A 17,849-nucleotide genomic window follows, 5' to 3' on the forward strand; every position below is an offset into this window, starting at 1 on the left:
GAGAAACCTTTTTATGAGTGGATCTCCAAAAACGGCTGGACCGAGCTCTTCTCTCTCCCCGGTACCACCTATCCATAGTTGGTAAGGGAATTCTATACGAACCTCAGGGTTAACGAGGATGATGTTGACCACTTAGTGACCAAGGTCAAAGACAAGGACATCACGATCACTCCGTCCTATCTTGCAACTCTACTAAAACTGACGGCCAAAGGTTCAGAACTCAGGACCATGAATGACTACTCGAAAATTGACTACCCTGTTGAGTTCTGTAAACCAAAGAACCACAAAGGCGAGATTGCCAATACTTGCATGGGTCAGCCTCAGAAAATGGCTCATTACATCTTGACCAACTTCCTATTCCCTAAGATCAACGCCTCCTCCTCAGCTTCTAACTTTGAGCAGTGCTTTATCTGGCACATGCTGAACTATATACCACTCAACATGCCCGTCTTTCTTATCGGTGCATTCCAACGAAGTACCGGGAAACTCAGGATGGGCTCCCTCATTACAAAAATTCTCCAGGACCACCAGGTGAGCACAGTCGAAGAAATTGAAATTTGGGGTACGGAAATCATAGTGGCACTGCTGTTCGGCTTAGCCTATAAGCAACCCATTAAGCCTAAGAAAGGAAAGGGGGCAGCAGTTGAAGAGGAACCTGCTGAAAATGAAGAAGGGAATAATCTGGTTGAAGAAGCACAGGATGTGCCGACCAAGAAAGGGAAGAAGATAATGGTTGAAAAGGAACCCGCTGACCGAACTAGGCAAGATAAGAAGCGGAAGGTTGATCAGTCCACAAGAGATATTAACACAGCTCCGAAGAAGATTCGGATAATTTCCAGTGCGAAGAAAGCTGCTGCTGAGCAAGCTCAAGTGGAACCTAAGTCAGCGGAGAAACAGAAAAGGCAAGTTGAGCCTGAGGAAGAAAGTGAGGAAACTCTTGAAATGCCTCTGAAGAGGAAGAAAACCTCTAGGTTGACGCCAATCGAAGTTAACCCACTTGACTTTGTGGTTACTCCTGAATCACACTTCATGCGGAGTCAAGAAATTGACCTTGAGAAAACTCCTACTGACCAGGAGGAAGAACTGGGTGATACCGGAGGTCAGTTTCAAGCTGATAAGACAGGATCTGCTGAGCCGAGTGTGAAAGCTGCTGCTGTTAAGCCCAAAATATACCTAAAATATCATTAATATTTACATCAGTTTTGCTATGAAATCGTGCTGTTTATATCTATTTAGAGTACTTTTACGTCCGAATATGTTTCTTTCATGCAAGGTACCTAAATATTTGGTAAAATCCAAATAGGAACGAAAAGAGGTAAAAAACGAAGGAAAAACCCTAAGTTACGAGCCAAAAGACGAAGAAATCAACACACCGATACGAGGAAGACGAGAACGAAGTCAGAAACGGGAGAAAAATTCCTATTCTCGGTAGAGAATTATGGGTCGCGATCGAGAATCCCAAATTCTCAGTCGCGACACGCTAAAGTCCGGCGCCTCTCTCCCTCGTTCCAAAGACCAAAAATCACTTCCTCATTCTCGGCCGAGAATTTCCATTCTCGGTAAGATCAGCTGCCTTTGCAGCACTAAATTCACATGTTTAAATTACAAGAAACGCGTTCGTTCGGGTGGATAGAAACGTCTCTTCGCAGAGGATACGACCCTTCACAACGGACACAACACTTCAATCACGACTCTTCAACATCTATAAATAAAGAGTTGATTCAGAGTTGAAAACAAGATAAAAGAGAAGATTAGTGCAAAGTTTATGCAGAAACTCTGACTCAAAAAATGAGTCAGAGATTAGAAGTTCGATTTTGTAAAAAGCAATATGATGTACACACATTGTTTATCAAATAATTGCAAACACAATAGTATTTAGATTTGTTCATATTAGTTTACATTTTGGTAGTAGATAGTGAAGGAAATTAAGGCTAAGGTATAGCAGCGGAAATATAAAAATTTTAGCCTACTTCCTTTTAACCATAGGATCCATTAATCGTTATTTCATATAAAGAGGGATAAGAAGGAATACCTTTCGATGAACAATCTACCGTTGTTAAAGAAGCGCCCACAAATCTTCTCTGAGATTCCAACCACAAAGTATAACACGGTGAGGTTAAGATGGAATCAACCCTTATGAGATGCAACCAAATTAGATTGCCTCTAATTAACCAACACAAGATCAAAGAGAAAAAGAGATGGATGAGATTAATCAATTGACGGAAGCCGTATGAATTCTTGTCCACGAACTAGGGGATGCGAATTCACTCTCTCACACTTAATGTAGGTTTCGAAAATCACAATAAGGGGAGGGGATTAGCTTGGTCGAAATTCTCATAGGGAGGGGGTATATATAGTCGCTTGTATCTAAACCCTAGTTAGATAGGAATAGGTTACTTAATAGGAATTCCATTCGGAATAGGATTCCTAATTATTATCTTATAATATATCAAATACATTTAGGATAATAATAAATAACCTAATTGGATAATAATAGGAGTATATTAATCTAATTAAAACTCCTAAGTTAATTATCTCTTAATTAATTTAATTCACAAACCTAATCAAATTAGGATTAATGGAATTAAAATAATTCCTTTATTTACTATATATAAATTTCGGCCCCCTCTATATAAATGGGCCTTACTGGGCTCAATTGGGCTTCCATCTATTAATCATATCCATCTCTCTTTTAGTTCCAAGTCTTATGTGTGATCCATTAGGTTCTTACTACTTCTGGCCGTATGCAACTATTAAATTAATTTCTTCAAGAATTATATTTAATCCTTGCATAACGGAATGATGTACTGAGTATGTTATAGGCAAGTCTGTAATCATTCCCCCAGAGTCCGTTAATAAGACAGGTTGATTCTGTCGTTAACCCTTCCGTATTAGTTACAGTATAATTCGATCCTTTATCAACTATATCCTTGAACTGAATCTTATGACTATGGGTGATGTCAAGTCACATATAGCGAGACGTCCGTTTTACTTGTACAGGCCGAGTCAACTCAAATAGATAGGTTAAGTGAAATCTGTATTTCTACTCTTAAGCTATCACCTTGCAAGGATTTAGAGTCGAGTCTTCCACAAGTGATCCTTGGATATATCTCCCATTAATCGAGAGTGATAAATGCTCAATCCAATGTATAACTACCCTGACATTACTTCTTGTGACACCCAACCTTTGCAGTTCACACCCCAAAGTCATCTCTGTTAAGGATCGTGGGACCACAGGATCAAAGTCTCACATTCAGTAATTCAGGATGACCAATTAACATTCCTTTGAGTCTGAGGATTACTTATACCTATTAATACCAATGAGATGAACAGGTGACAAGGATGAATCTACCCATTCTGTTATCTCAAATCGGATTCCCAATCCTAATGAACGACGTTTCATCGGATCTATGTAACTGTCCAGATATCTATATATATGAAGCTTGTGAGATCAGCTTTCTGTCGGACAGAAGACATTGTTACATACAAGTCTCAACAGTGATATATCAATCCTAAACATATCACTTGACTTGGGGTGGTTTTAAGTTTATTAGTTTATTATAAAGTTTTGTCTCACTTCATGCTTGTATGAACACTTTATAATCACTTTAAACAAACTTACAGATTTCCTTTTATTAGACTTTATATAGTGCTTAAAAGGGATTGCCTTTATATAGTTATAAAACATATATCTCATTAAAACAAATGATATAAAGAACAATTCATTTACATTAAGTTTGTATCCTGCAACAATTGACTATAGGACACCAAACCCCAACATACTCCCACTTGGACTAAAGCCAATTGTTTCTAAAACTTATCCCAGTAGAAGTTAAATGACGATCATGTACTTTCTGGGTTAAAGGCTTTGTCAACGGATCTGCAACGTTGTCCTCTGTAGGTACTCTTTCTATTCTCACATCTCCTCTAGCCACAATCTCTCTAATGATGTGATATCGCTTTAGGTAGTGCTTGGATGCATTATGAGACCGTGGTTCCTTTGCTTGCGCAATGGCTCCATTGTTATCACAGTACAGAGTAATGGGATTGACAATGTCAAGCACCACTCCTAGTTCTGTAATGAACTTTCTAATCCAAACTGCTTCCTTTGCTGCTTCCGCAGCAGCGATGTACTCTGACTCGATCGTAGAGAAAGCTACGCTTCCCTGCTTGGAACTTTTCCAACTGACCGCGCCCCCATTCAAGATAAACAGGTATCCTGATTGGGATTTAAAATCATTCTCATCTGTGAGATGAGTAGCGTCTGAAAATCCTTCAATTTTCAGATCTCCTTCTCCGTACACTAGGAACATATCTTTAGTCCTTCTCAAGTACTTAAGAATGTTCTTGACGGCAATCCAATGCTCGTCTCCCGGATTCCCTTGGTAACGACTCGTTACAGATAACGCGAACGCTACGTCAGGTCTAGTGCATAGCATAGCGTACATAATCGAACCGATCGCGCTGGCATACGGGACTACAGCCATGCGTCGTTTGTCATCATCAGTTTTAGGACATTGATGATTGTTTAACTTTACTCCATGTACCATGGGTAAGTTACCTCGTTTCGATTCAAGCATGCTAAACCGATTTAGCACCTTTTCAATGTATATAGCCTGTGAAAGACCAAGCAGTCTACGCGATCTATCCCTGTAGATCTTTATACCAAGTATATAGGCTGCTTCACCAAGGTCTTTCATTGAGAAGTTACCAGATAACCATACTTTCACCGATTGTAATAGAGCAATGTCATTTCCCATTAACAGTATATCGTCCACATATAGTATGAGAAATGCTATAGAGCTCCCACTTGCTTTCTTGTAAATGCAAGCTTCTTCGCAATTTTGTTCGAAACCAAATTGTTTTATGGTTTCGTCAAAACGCTTGTTCCAGCTTCTAGATGCTTGCTTGAGTTGTTGAGCGATTTCCGCAAGTGCACGGTATACGCTTGTAGTAATAAAAGATATCGAACCCACAGGGAACGCTTTTTAACTAAAACTTTATTTAATTCGGTTTAATCACGTGTTTAGGTTTAATAAAAGAAATACGTTTAGTTGATGGAATAGGTTTTGGTAAATTAGGATTAGATAGAAGGATTATATCGAGTTTAGAGAACAATTCCGTTTTGGAATTTTGATTATAAAGCAGATACTTCCGTAATCGGAATAAAATAGATCTTATTTTCATAAAGCAAAGTAAACAACTTTAACTTTGTGAGATTATGGACATGTAACAATATAGCGATTTACTCAATTAAATGGCTTCGAACCATAGAAATCCCCCTGGCGTTGAGATGATTCCTACCTTAATCAAACTAGTGTTTTATTTCTGATAAGCCGCGATCAGCGATCATGTCATCCATAAAAACTAAATTTGTTAAGTGTTCAACAAAGTTCTTATATGAATAAGATGGAATAGAAAGTTTTAATAAAAACACCAATTTATCATTTTGAAAATCATTTTGTCAGAACAATATCAAAATAACAAACAGTAAGAATATATTGAATAAATAAGTATATCATTAATGAAATGTGAATTTTCACAAGTTAACAGAGAAGTAGAAACTTGGATAGCATTGCAACGAAAACTTTGAGATCCGGGTCGTCAATCTTTCTCTCAAACTCCGTAGGTTCGTCAAACCTCATGCGCTTCAGCCGTCAATTCTTCTCGCTGGATCTTCGGAATAGAGACTGGTCTCGTCCACTATTAGAATGAAAACTAAACTAATACTGTGTTTATAACTAATCTAAATACAATTCGTGTACAACACGATTGTTTACAGAAATGAAATCTAACTTTCTGATTCTTTTCTGAATCAAAAACTCAACATAACAACTTTCTTCTCTAATTTCTCTAACTTTTCCAACTTAACCAACCTTGATTTCTGAAATGGATCACTTATTTATAGTTGTTGAAGGGTTGTAAATGAGGGGTCGTGTCTGCTGGTGAAGGGTCGCTTTTATCCGAACGAACAGACGCGTTTTTCCGATTTCGAACATGTGTTTTGTGTGCAGGAAGGTTCGCTGTCGAGACTGAGATTCTGAAAATCTCAGTCGCGACAGGGGGTATAGGGGCGATCTTGAAAACTTCATTTTCCCCCGATCTGGCCTCCGCAAGTCGCGACTGAGATTTTGAGAATCTCAGTCGCGATAGAGAGATGTTCTCCCTGGCGTTCGACTGCTTTTCGTCCTTCTCGAGCGTTCTTCTGACTGATATGCATTCTCGGTACGTTTTTAAGGTTTTTCGTCCATTTTAGCTCCGCTTTTTGCTCCTATTTGGATTTTACCAAATATTTAGGTACCTTGCATCAAAGAAGTAAATAAAGACGTAAAAGTATTCTAAATGAATATAATTAACTCGATTTCAATGTAAATTTAACGTGTTTATATATGATATTTTAGGTATATTTTGGGCTTAACAAACTCCCACACTTAAGCTTTTGCTAGTCCCGAGCAAAATTTCACTGAATTTATTCTTTAATCAACCTCCTTATAAATAGAACATATATCCATATATTCCTCTTTGAATTAGTTAAACCAAAAGATAAACTTTTCATGGTAAATTTATACGCAAAGCATCAAACTAGCTAGTGTAAAAGAGATATATTACTCGTCTTGTATTTCAATTTTTATATTGAAGTATTCGGGACGGTGTAAGCACGCATGTTTCCGAATCTTTCGTCTCAAGACATTTCTAAGCACAAAATTTCCTTTTCCCAAACCTAAACTATTATAAATATGGATTTATTAAGGACTTAGGTTTAATATATTTGCTTAGTTACGCCCAAGATAAGGGTGGTCTCGATCGTAACTTTATACGCATTTTATTGCTTTTGTGTTCGTTTAAGAGGTACCGACCATGCCATGGGTGGACGCAATCGTTACTTAAAACTTTAAACACGTTAAATTTTGCTTTAATAATTTTTTAACGTTCCTTTCATACCTCGATCGTGATAAGGGTGGTCGCAATCGTGGCCAAAAGTAAACGGTACTTAATGTTCTTCCCTTTCATACCTCGATTGTGATAAGGTTGGTCTCAATCGTGGCCAAAAGTTAAGAATACGACTACTTGATTTAATTAACATGAAAAATAAAATTGGGAAAGAAAAATAGCACATTCATCCTATATTGACTTGAAATTCAACATGTATTATGGCTAAAGTTTCCTTAAAAACTTCAATTGGTTTTTAATGTAAGACGAAAAATAATATCGAGCTAAAAAGCTAAAGTTGTTAGTTCGATTTATGCCTATAAACCTAATTGAAAATTGAAAATAAGATTTATATTTATCATGAATTCATGATATAAAATAGAGATTTGAAACTAAAGAAATTTTACTTATATACATTTACTCGAGACGTTTTTGATAAAATCGTATCGGAGATTTGTAAAAATATTTGTAAAAATATAGCCCGTATAGAAATATTATTTCTATCAATAATGATAACCTTAAAATATGCTTAACATTATTTTTAAAATTAAAGTGTTAAAAACATATGAAATATATACTTTAACAAAAATTATATGTTTATGAAAAATTGCTATTAATTTTTGAAAAGAGTTGCACTTTATTAAAAAATGTTGCATTTGTTTTTGAAAATGTTGCATTATACTTTACTTAAAATTGAATAACAATATGCATTTATACTTAAATAAATAGCATTCATTCTTATTCGTTGCATTCATTCGTACTTAAAAAATAAAATGAATATGAAATACCTCCTCCCACACTTAATTTGGACCATGTCCTCATTGGTGCAAAAAGCGATAAAACACGAAAAATAGTACGAAATAAATCATACGAATTAGAAATGAAAAATATAGTACCATAACATTCAAACATAATAATAAAGAGAATTGCACAAAACATAAGTAAAAATATTGTACCAAACCGAATAAAACATAATAATAATAACGAAAATGAGTTAAAGAAGGAAAGGATAAAACCCATCAAGGTGATGGTGGTGGAGAAGGCGTAGTCTCAACTCCTTGGCGTCGGAAGAAAGAGAGCATCCGGCGACGATTAGACTTGTGCTCACGACTCAACGTAGTGATCTTTGAACTCATTTCGGCATTGTTGGCAACGACTTCATCTAACCGCAAATTCATGTGACGGTTATGCTCATTCATTTGTGTCAAAACACGTTGCCATCCAACTTGTTCTTCTTCATTTGGTTCCACATTTGCTTGCTCGGTGGCATTAACATCAACATTCTCTTCCTCCGCTTCCTTGTCAAATTCCTCTTCATCCTCCTCATCATCATCTTGGGCACCGAAACCTTGTGAACCCGATGCTTCAGTACTCATGGTAGCAAAAACACGTCTTGTGCGAGCTTCATAAGAGATAAAGGCGGGTGGTCCCATTTTCTTCAATAAATTGGCTCTTTGAAGCGCCGTGAGATCCAATGATGGTAAACCAACATGAGACATATTTTGATAATCCGCTAATTCACCTCGAGCGCCCAATACAATGTCGGTAATTAAATTACCCATAGGCACTTGCTTATTACGGGACTTGGAAGCTCGAACTAAATTAGTAAATATCATTTCAATACTATCAATTGTCAAACCCTTAAAAATAGCATCAAACACAACCAAATCACGAACTTGCACTTTTGAACTTTCAACCCGACCAAATAAGGAGAATGATAAAAACTTGTGAAAGAAGAATAGACAATCATCCTTAATTAGCTTACTAGATGTATTCTTTGGACTAAAAACATCTAAACCGGTTAAAGTATTCCAAACCGTGTGTGAATCAAAAGGCTTTGGCTTTGAATAAAAATTCCGAGTAGGAAAACCAAACCAACGGTTCATGGCCGCATACCCAACATCATAACGAACTCCATCACTTCGAAAAGAGATAACTCATTTCTTCTTGTCATAGGTTAGAGTAACCAAAAACTCAATAATATGCGATTTAAGACTAGGAAAACGCATACTAGCAAATCGTTTCCAACCAAGAACGGTAAGAAATTCATCAATACGCTCGGTAAAAGAAAGTGTGTTTACCGTGTCGGTGTCAAGAAAAAGCATGTCGACGAAATCTATTTGGACATTAGAAAATCGGCGATATTTGCGTCCTTCGGCTTCCGACGCAATATCAAACGGTGCTCCATATTGAACCCGTAATCTAGTGATCTCGGTTGCCTTAGCTTTGTTTGCAACGGTTTTTTGTCTAGGCATAGTGATTTGTTTGTGAAATTTGTGAATGGAAAGAAGAAAATATGAAAGGATGAAAGTTAGAATAAAAGATAATGGTGGTGAATTGAGGAAGAAGAAGATGAATAGGGTAAATATTTATGGGGAAGATGAGTGAATCTTGATATTGGGAAGAGAAAAGATGATGGATTGGTGTAAAAAGAGGTGATTTAAATAGGTGTAAGTAATAGGTAGTGATTAGGATAGTTGAATAGGTAGTAAATAGAGTAGGAATAGGAAAAGAGAGTGAAATTTCGCCCAAATCTCGTCCCTGCAGGTCGCAAGTCGCGACTGAGATTTTCAAAATCTCAGTCGCGACAGCAAGTAGGGAGAGGGGCGAAATTTTGCTGAAAATTTTTTCCACTGCTGTGTCAACTGAGAATCCGAAATCTCAACTGAGATTTTGAAAAATCTGGGTAAAATTGGGATTGTTTTTGATGATTTTAACACTTCAAAACCAATTCCTCCGTGAAGTAAGTGACATTAATGTGAATATTAATCCCTGAAACTGAGATAAACAAAACTGAAATATTAAATTGAAGGAAAACCAAAGGTTGTTCCTTAAATGAAAGAAATAAACTAAGGAATTAATGCACTTTTATTCACTATTATAAACAATACCATAATATATATTTACATAGAAACATTATAAAAACATAAATTACAATCAAACACTCATATATATATTAAAAACAACAGACAGAAACGCATAAAATATATCCCTAAGTAGATGACAGACGACGTGCATTGGATCTGTTAATCTTCGTTTGAACGAAGACTTGCCTCTCTGGTGCAGAAAGGAATGTTGGACCAGAACGGAAAACTCGTTTAACAAGTCCCTCGTTCTCCAAGAACTCGTAGTCTAAAATAGGGAATGGTTCTGTATCAGTCCAAGGAACATAAATGATTCCCTTGGCTCCTAAAATTATTCCACATATGATGTTGGCGAAACCAATCTTCCGTTTCTTCGAACGGGAAGCAGCAACTAACCCCTCCATTAGAATCTTCGAGGAGTTCACTGAGTTGCCTTGGAAAATGTCGCCCAACACATAAAGATCAGTATCTTTCACAACATTGCTACTGACTCGACCAAAAAGGCTATGACAGAGGAATTTGTGCAGATACAGCATGGAATTAGAATTAATGGATTTGTTGAAGGTAAGACGTGGATTGAATTGCCAAAAGCTTGTTAGCATCCTCCATATGTCTCTAGAAGTCATATCCCTTCCAGGATGGTGTTGAGTTGTGTCTCGGGGTGGAAAACCAAACCAATCATGTAGTTTTGGATATCCAAAAGTGAAGACCTCCCCCTCACAACGAAAACTGAGACGAACACGTCTCTTGTTGACGAACCTAACGGTGGAGAAAAATTCCAGAACCCAATTTCCAATTATAGGAAATTTCATAGAAATAAATTTGGTCCAACCCAAATTAGTCAGATAGTGATCAATGTCTTCGCTTATCCCGAGTTCCTCGTTCAGAAACTCGTCCAGATACATCATGCCAAAGAACTGAGCATATCTGAATTGCATAAAGCGTTTCCCCTCATCATGGTTATAAATGGGAAACCATGCACCATATCGATCGGAGATATCAACTTTCCCTTTTTGAGAAGAAGTGTGTTTTTGAACGTTTTTCAAAGACTTAGTCATGTCTGTGATAGAAAAGAAAAATGAAGTCTGTAGGATTTGAGAATTTGAGAAAGAAATTTAGAAAGATGAAGTGAAAATGGAAGAAGTCTGATCCTACAGGAATATATAAGAACTATAAGTAAAAGGTGGTGTCTGTTAGAAAGAAATAGGTGTCAAAGTGATACCTCTTCGATTTAACTGACAGAAAATTTTGAAGAAAGAAGACTGTAATCCCTTACAGCTATTTCAAATGTAAAAAGACAGAAAATTTCTCAACTGAGATTTTCGGAATCTCAACTGAGATTTCCAAATCCTGGAACATAGAAAATCTCAAATGAGATTTCTGCATGTATAATTTCTCAATAACACTTAACACTTAATGAAAATTTCATAACATGACTAAATTAAAATTTTAATGTGAACAAAACTCATTTGTACTTAATGATAAATATATAAAAATAAAAAATTAAAGTAAATAAATTAAATTAATTAAAAAAACAAATAAATTAAAAAGAAAAGAATAAATTAAAAAGAAGAAGAATAATAATTATAAATATAAAATAAATAATAAATTAAAAAAACTATAAATTAAAAACATGAAAATCAAAGAAATTAATTTTTATAAAATTTATCCACGGATTCAATTGCTTGAATAGGAACTCCGTCGAAATAAATTTTGCAACGATTACCATTGACCTTAAATCGGTCGCCATTAGACTTTTCTAGCTCCAATGTTCCGTAATCAAATGTTTGAACAACCAAAAATGGTCCAGCCCATCTAGATTTTAGCTTACCTGGAAATAACTTTAATCTAGAATTAAAAAGTAAGACCTTATCTCCAACATTAAAGTTTTTAATTTTGATTTTGGCATCATGCCACTTTTTAATTTTCTCCTTATAAATGCTCGCATTTTCGTAGGACAAATAGCGTAATTCATCAAACTCGTTTAAGTCAAACAAACGCTTTTTCCCTGCGCTTTGCAAATCATAATTAAGGGTTTTTATAGCCCAATATGCTTTATGTTCTAATTCAACCGGCAAATGACAAGCTTTACCATAGACTAATCTATAAGGTGTCATCCCGATAGGCGTTTTAAATGCAATACGGTATGCCCATAATGCATCGTCAAGTTTATGTGCCCAGTCTCTTCTAGAAGACGAAACTGTTTTCTCAAGTATCCATTTGAGTTCTCTATTTGAAATTTCTGCTTGACCATTCGTTTGAGGATGGTACGGTGTAGAGATACGATGGTGTACTCCGTATTTTTTCATAAGTAACTCAAAAGCTCTATTTACGAAATGAGTACCACCGTCGCTTACCATAACCCTAGGAACTCCAAATCGACAGAATATTGAATTTAAAAACTTAACAACTACTTTAGAATCATTTGTCGGGGTTGCAATTGCTTCAACCCACTTTGAAACATAATGTACGGCTACTAATATGTAATTTTTGCCAAAAGAAGGAGGAAAAGGACCCATGAAATCAATTCCCCATACGTCGAAGATTTCAACTTCCAATATGTTCGTAAGAGGCATCTCATCTTTCCTTCCTATATTCCCTGTTCTTTGACACTTATCACAGTGGATAATAAATGAACGGACATCTTTAAACAGAGTAGGCCAAAAGAATCCGCATTCAAGTATTCTAGCTGTTGTTTTGCTTACGCTATTATGACCTCCGTAAGCGCTAGCATGACATTCTAACATTATAGAGTCATATTCAAACTCACTAACACATCTCCTAAATATTCCATCGCCGCATGTTTTGAACAAGAATGGATCTTCCCAAAAATATTTCTTAACTTCTGAAAAGAATTTCTTCTTTTGGTGAGAAGTCAATCCATCTGGCACAACATGTGCAGCTAAGTAATTGGCTATATCCGCATACCATGGAGCTATGACACTTTGTAATTGCATGAGATGTTCATCGGGGAAATCATCTCGAATACCTGATGTTTCACCGATGGGACCGTTTTCATCCTCAAGTCTTGATAGATGATCGGCGACCAGGTTTTCAACTCCCTTTTTGTCTTTAATCTCAATGTCAAATTCTTGCAATAATAAAACCCATCTAATAAGACGTGGTTTTGCATCTTTCTTAGCAAATAAATATCGTAAAGCTGCATGATCAGTATAAATGATGACCTTAGATCCTAACAAATAAGATCGGAATTTATCACATGCAAAAACTACTGCTAACATTTCTTTTTCAGTTGTGGTGTAATTTAGTTGTGCACCGGACAATGTGTGACTCGCATAATATATAACATGAAGTTTCTTATCCTTCCTTTGACCTAATACACATCCTACAGCTAAGTCACTCGCATCACACATAATTTCGAAAGGTAGATTCCAATCGGGTTTCGATATTATAGGTGTACTGACTAAAGCCGTTTTCAAAGTATTGAAAGCTTGTAAACAATCTTTATTAAAATCAAAAGTTGAATCATTCATAAGCAAATTAGTAAGTGGTTTGGAGATTACAGAAAAGTTCTTTATAAACCGTCTGTAAAAACCTGCATGACCTAAAAATGATCTTACTCCCTTAACAGTGGTTAGTGGGGGTAATTTTTCTATAACTGAAGTCTTTGCTCTGTCCACTTCTAAACCTTTTTCAGAAATCTTATGACCTAAAACTATTCCTTCGTCTACCATGAAATGACATTTTTCCCAATTTAATACTAAATTCGTTTCTTCACATCTAGACAATACTTTATCTAAGTTCTGTAAACATGCATCGAAAGAATCTCCATAAACTGAAAAATCATCCATGAAAACTTCCATTATGTCTTCAATGAAGTCATTAAATATTGCTGTCATACATCGTTGAAAAGTTGCTGGTGCATTACATAGACCAAAAGGCATTCTCCTATATGCAAATGTTCCGTAAGGACATGTGAAGGTTGTTTTATCTTGGTCATCCGGGTAAATGTAAATTTGAAAGAATCCGGAATATCAGTCTAGAAAACAGTAAAATGCATGATCGGCTATCCTTTCGATCATTTGATCAATGAAAGGTAGAGGGAAATGATCTTTCCTGGTTGCTTTGTTTAGGTTCCTATAGTCTATACAAACCCTCCAACCGGTGGTGGTTCGTGTAGGTATCAGTTCACCTTCATCATTTCTTACAACAGTTATGCCTCCCTTTTTAGGTACACAATGGATTGGACTAACCCATTCACTATCCGAGATCGGATAAATGATTCCATTGTCTAAAAGTTTAGTAATCTCATTTTTTACTACTTCTTTCATGTTCGGATTTAAGCGTCTTTGCCTATCCGCTTTAGGTGGCTTATCCTCTTCTAAGTGAATTCTATGCATTACTATACTATGATTAATTCCTTTTAGGTCTGAAATTTGCCATCCCATACTTCCTATCCTATTTCTAACAACATCTTTCAATTTTTCTTCTTGATCGCTTGTTAATTTGTTAGAAATAATTATAGGTAGAGAATCGCCTTCGCCTAAGAAAGCGTACCTCAAATGACTGGGTAACTCTTTAAGTTCTAATTTAGGGGGTGTTACAATTGAAGGCGGAACTGGTCCATCTTCTCGAATCAAAGGCTCTGGGTCCTTATCGTCTAGTTCCTCATCTATTATAGGTTCAATTATTTCTTCACTTTGAATTACATCATTGACACATTCTTCGACTAAATCAAGTTTCATACAAGCGAATTCCTCCATAGGGTATTTCATCGCTTTGTTCATGTTAAACTCGACCTTATCTTCTCCTATCCTTAAAACTACCTTCCCTTCCGACACATCAACTAGAGCGCGTCCCGTGTTCATAAACGGTCTTCCAAAAATTAAAGGGCAATTTACATCATATGCAAAGTCTAATATAACAAAATCGGTAGGAAAAATAAATTTATCGACTTTGACTAAAACATCTTCAATTATACCATATGGCCTTTTAGTGGTTTGATCCGCTAATTGCAAAACCATATTGGTACATTTGATATCTTCTTCTAAACCTAACTTGTTAAAAATAGACAATGGCATTAAGTTTATACTTGCTCCTAAATCACAAAGACAACTTAGGAATTCAATATCTCCCAACTTACACGGAATAGTAAAACATCCGGGATCCTTGAGTTTAGTGGGCAAATTACTTGATACTATTGAACTACAGTCTTCAGTTAACGAAATGGATGAAATTCCTTCCCAACTGATTTTCTTTGAAATCAAATCCTTTAAAAATTTATCATAGTCCTTATTTCGGACTTTGTGTGGAAAAGGTGGCTTGGGTACAAAAGTTTTGGTACCTGCGTCAGATGGTGAAATTTTTGTGTTTAAGATATCCTCTTTGGACTTTGGTAAATCATTTCTTGATAATGTTGCATCTTTGGGCATTTCAGGCCCTTGATAATTTTTCCCTGAACGAAGAGTAATAGCCTTCACCTGCTCTTTCGGATTTTCTTCCGTATGGCTGGGAAGACTTCCCTCTTTTCGAGATGGAATTGATTTAGCAAGTTGACCAATTTGAATCTCCAAATTATGGATGCTAGATGAGTGGTTTTTAATAAGCTGATCGAATTTATTTTCGATCCGTTTAAAACCATCGTCGTGATTACTTATTTTTCCACTGGTAGCATCTATAAACTTGTCGATTTTAGAAGATAAAGTGCTAATCGTATCTCTTGACTGATTTTGATAATTAGTGGTACGATTTTGATTAGCACTGGCATTATTGTTACTGTTATCTTTCCAGTTAAAGTTAGGATGATTCCTCCATCCAGCATTATAGGTATTAGAATAAGGATTATTAGTTTGGTTTTGCCCTTGGACAAAATTTACCTGTTCGATCTCACTCATATTTTCGTAGTCCATATCCGTTTGGACTGGATTACCATTGGTATCGCGTGGTGCCATAAACTTGTCAATTTTGTGCGATAAAGCAAAAAATTGGGCTTGTAGCATCGCGACTGGATCAAGTTCAACTATACCTTTAACTGATGGTGTGGTTGAGGATGATGGTTTTGCCACCGGCATATGTCCACGTTCCGCGGGCCACATACTGCTGTTGATTGCCATTTCCTCCAAAAGTTCTCTCACTTGGGCTGATGTTTTCTTCATAAATAGCCCTCCCGACATAGCATCTAATGAACCCCTAGTTGTAGGATTTAGTCCATTGTAAAATGTTTGCATTAAAAGTTCAGCGGGTAATTGGTGGTGTGGGCATAAACGTTGAAGTTCTTTAAAACGTTCCCAAGTTTCATAAAGGGTCTCATTATCATTTTGAGAAAAAGATGTTAACTCCTTTATGACTCTTGCGGTTTTTGCTAAAGGAAAATATTTAGATAAAAACGCTTGGGCTAATTGTTCCCAAGTGGCAAAAGTTGCGGCTGGCATAGAAGTTAACCATTCTTTGGCTCTATCCTTCAAAGTGAAAGGAAAGAGGCGAAGTTTGATTGCTTCTGCAGTCACATCTGGGATTTTAAAAGTGTCACAAATTTTTAGGAAATTTGTTAAGTGGGTGTTAGGATTTTCGTTAGGTAACCCGTAAAATGTTACATTATTTTACAACATATTAAGCATGGCTGGCTTAATTTCAAATTGGTTTGCGGTGATTCTGGGTCTAACGATACTATTGGTTACACCGGCCACACCTGGCCTAGCGTATTCTATAAGTGTTGGTGGGTCTGCCATTTTTTCTGGCTCGGTATATGTTTTTACTGGGGTCTTATTTTTGTTTTTCTTATTTTTCTTCTTCTTCCTAATGGTTTTCTCAATTTCTGGGTCTATAGGGTCTGGTACAATGCCTGAACTTCGAGAACTGCGCATGAACCTGAAATCTTGCACGAACCGAAACTACCTACAAAACAGAATTTGAAAAATAAATAAATTAGTATATGAAAACTATTAAATTATAAAAGTTAAAATAAGTATGTTTAAACCTAGATTCGAAATAAAACACGAAAAATTTAAAATTTTGTCAAAAATTTTGGCACTCCCTGGCAACGGCGCCAAAAACTTGTTGAGCGATTTCCGCAAGTGCACGGTATACGCTTGTAGTAATAAAAGATATCGAACCCACAGGGAACGCTTTTTAACTAAAACTTTATTTAATTCGGTTTAATCACGTGTTTAGGTTTAATAAAAGAAATACGTTTAGTTGATGGAATAGGTTTTGGTAAATTAGGATTAGATAGAAGGATTATATCGAGTTTAGAGAACAATTCCGTTTTGAAATTTTGATTATAAAGCAGATACTTCCGTAATCGGAATAAAATAGATCTTATTTTCATAAAGCAAAGTAAACAACTTTAACTTTGTGAGATTATGGACATGTAACAATATAGCGATTTACTCAATTAAATGGCTTCGAACCATAGAAATCCCCCTGGCGTTGAGATGATTCCTACCTTAATCAAACTAGTGTTTTATTTCTGATAAGCCACGATCAGCGATCATGTCATCCATAAAAACTAAATTTGTTAAGTGTTCAACAAAGTTCTTATATGAATAAGATGGAATAGAACGTTTTAATAAAAACACCAATTTATCATTTTGAAAATCATTTTGTCAGAACAATATCAAAATAACAAACAGTAAGAATATATTGAATAAATAAGTATATCATTAATGAAATGTGAATTTTCACAAGTTAACAGAGAAGTAGAAACTTGGATAGCATTGCAACGAAAACTTTGAGATCTGGGTCGTCAATCTTTCTCTCAAACTCCGTAGGTTCGTCAAACCTCATGCGCTTCAGCCGTCAATTCTTCTCGCTGGATCTTCGGAATAGAGACTGGTCTCGTCCACTATCAGAATGAAAACTAAACTAATACTGTGTTTATAACTAATCTAAATACAATTCATGTACAACACGATTGTTTACAGAAATGAAATCTAACTTTCTGATTCTTTTCTGAATCAGAAACTCAACATAACAACTTTCTTCTCTAATTTCTCTAACTTTTCCAACTTAACCAACCTTGATTTCTGAAATGGATCACTTATTTATAGTTGTTGAAGGGTTGTAAATGATGGGTCGTGTCTGCTGGTGAAGGGT

General features: G+C 36.0%; 1 non-coding gene across 1 annotated transcript; it reads left to right on the forward strand.

The window, feature by feature from the left end:
- Positions 1–15,998: 15,998 nt before the first annotated feature.
- Positions 15,999–16,105, forward strand: LOC136201564 (small nucleolar RNA R71). The gene has a single exon (XR_010673911.1). It is a non-coding gene; the product is annotated as a small nucleolar RNA R71 (small nucleolar RNA).
- Positions 16,106–17,849: the final 1,744 nt, after the last annotated feature.

The sequence above is a fragment of the Euphorbia lathyris genome, chromosome 7 (assembly GCF_963576675.1).
Source record: "Euphorbia lathyris chromosome 7, ddEupLath1.1, whole genome shotgun sequence".
NCBI classification, from domain to species: Eukaryota; Viridiplantae; Streptophyta; class Magnoliopsida; order Malpighiales; family Euphorbiaceae; genus Euphorbia; species Euphorbia lathyris.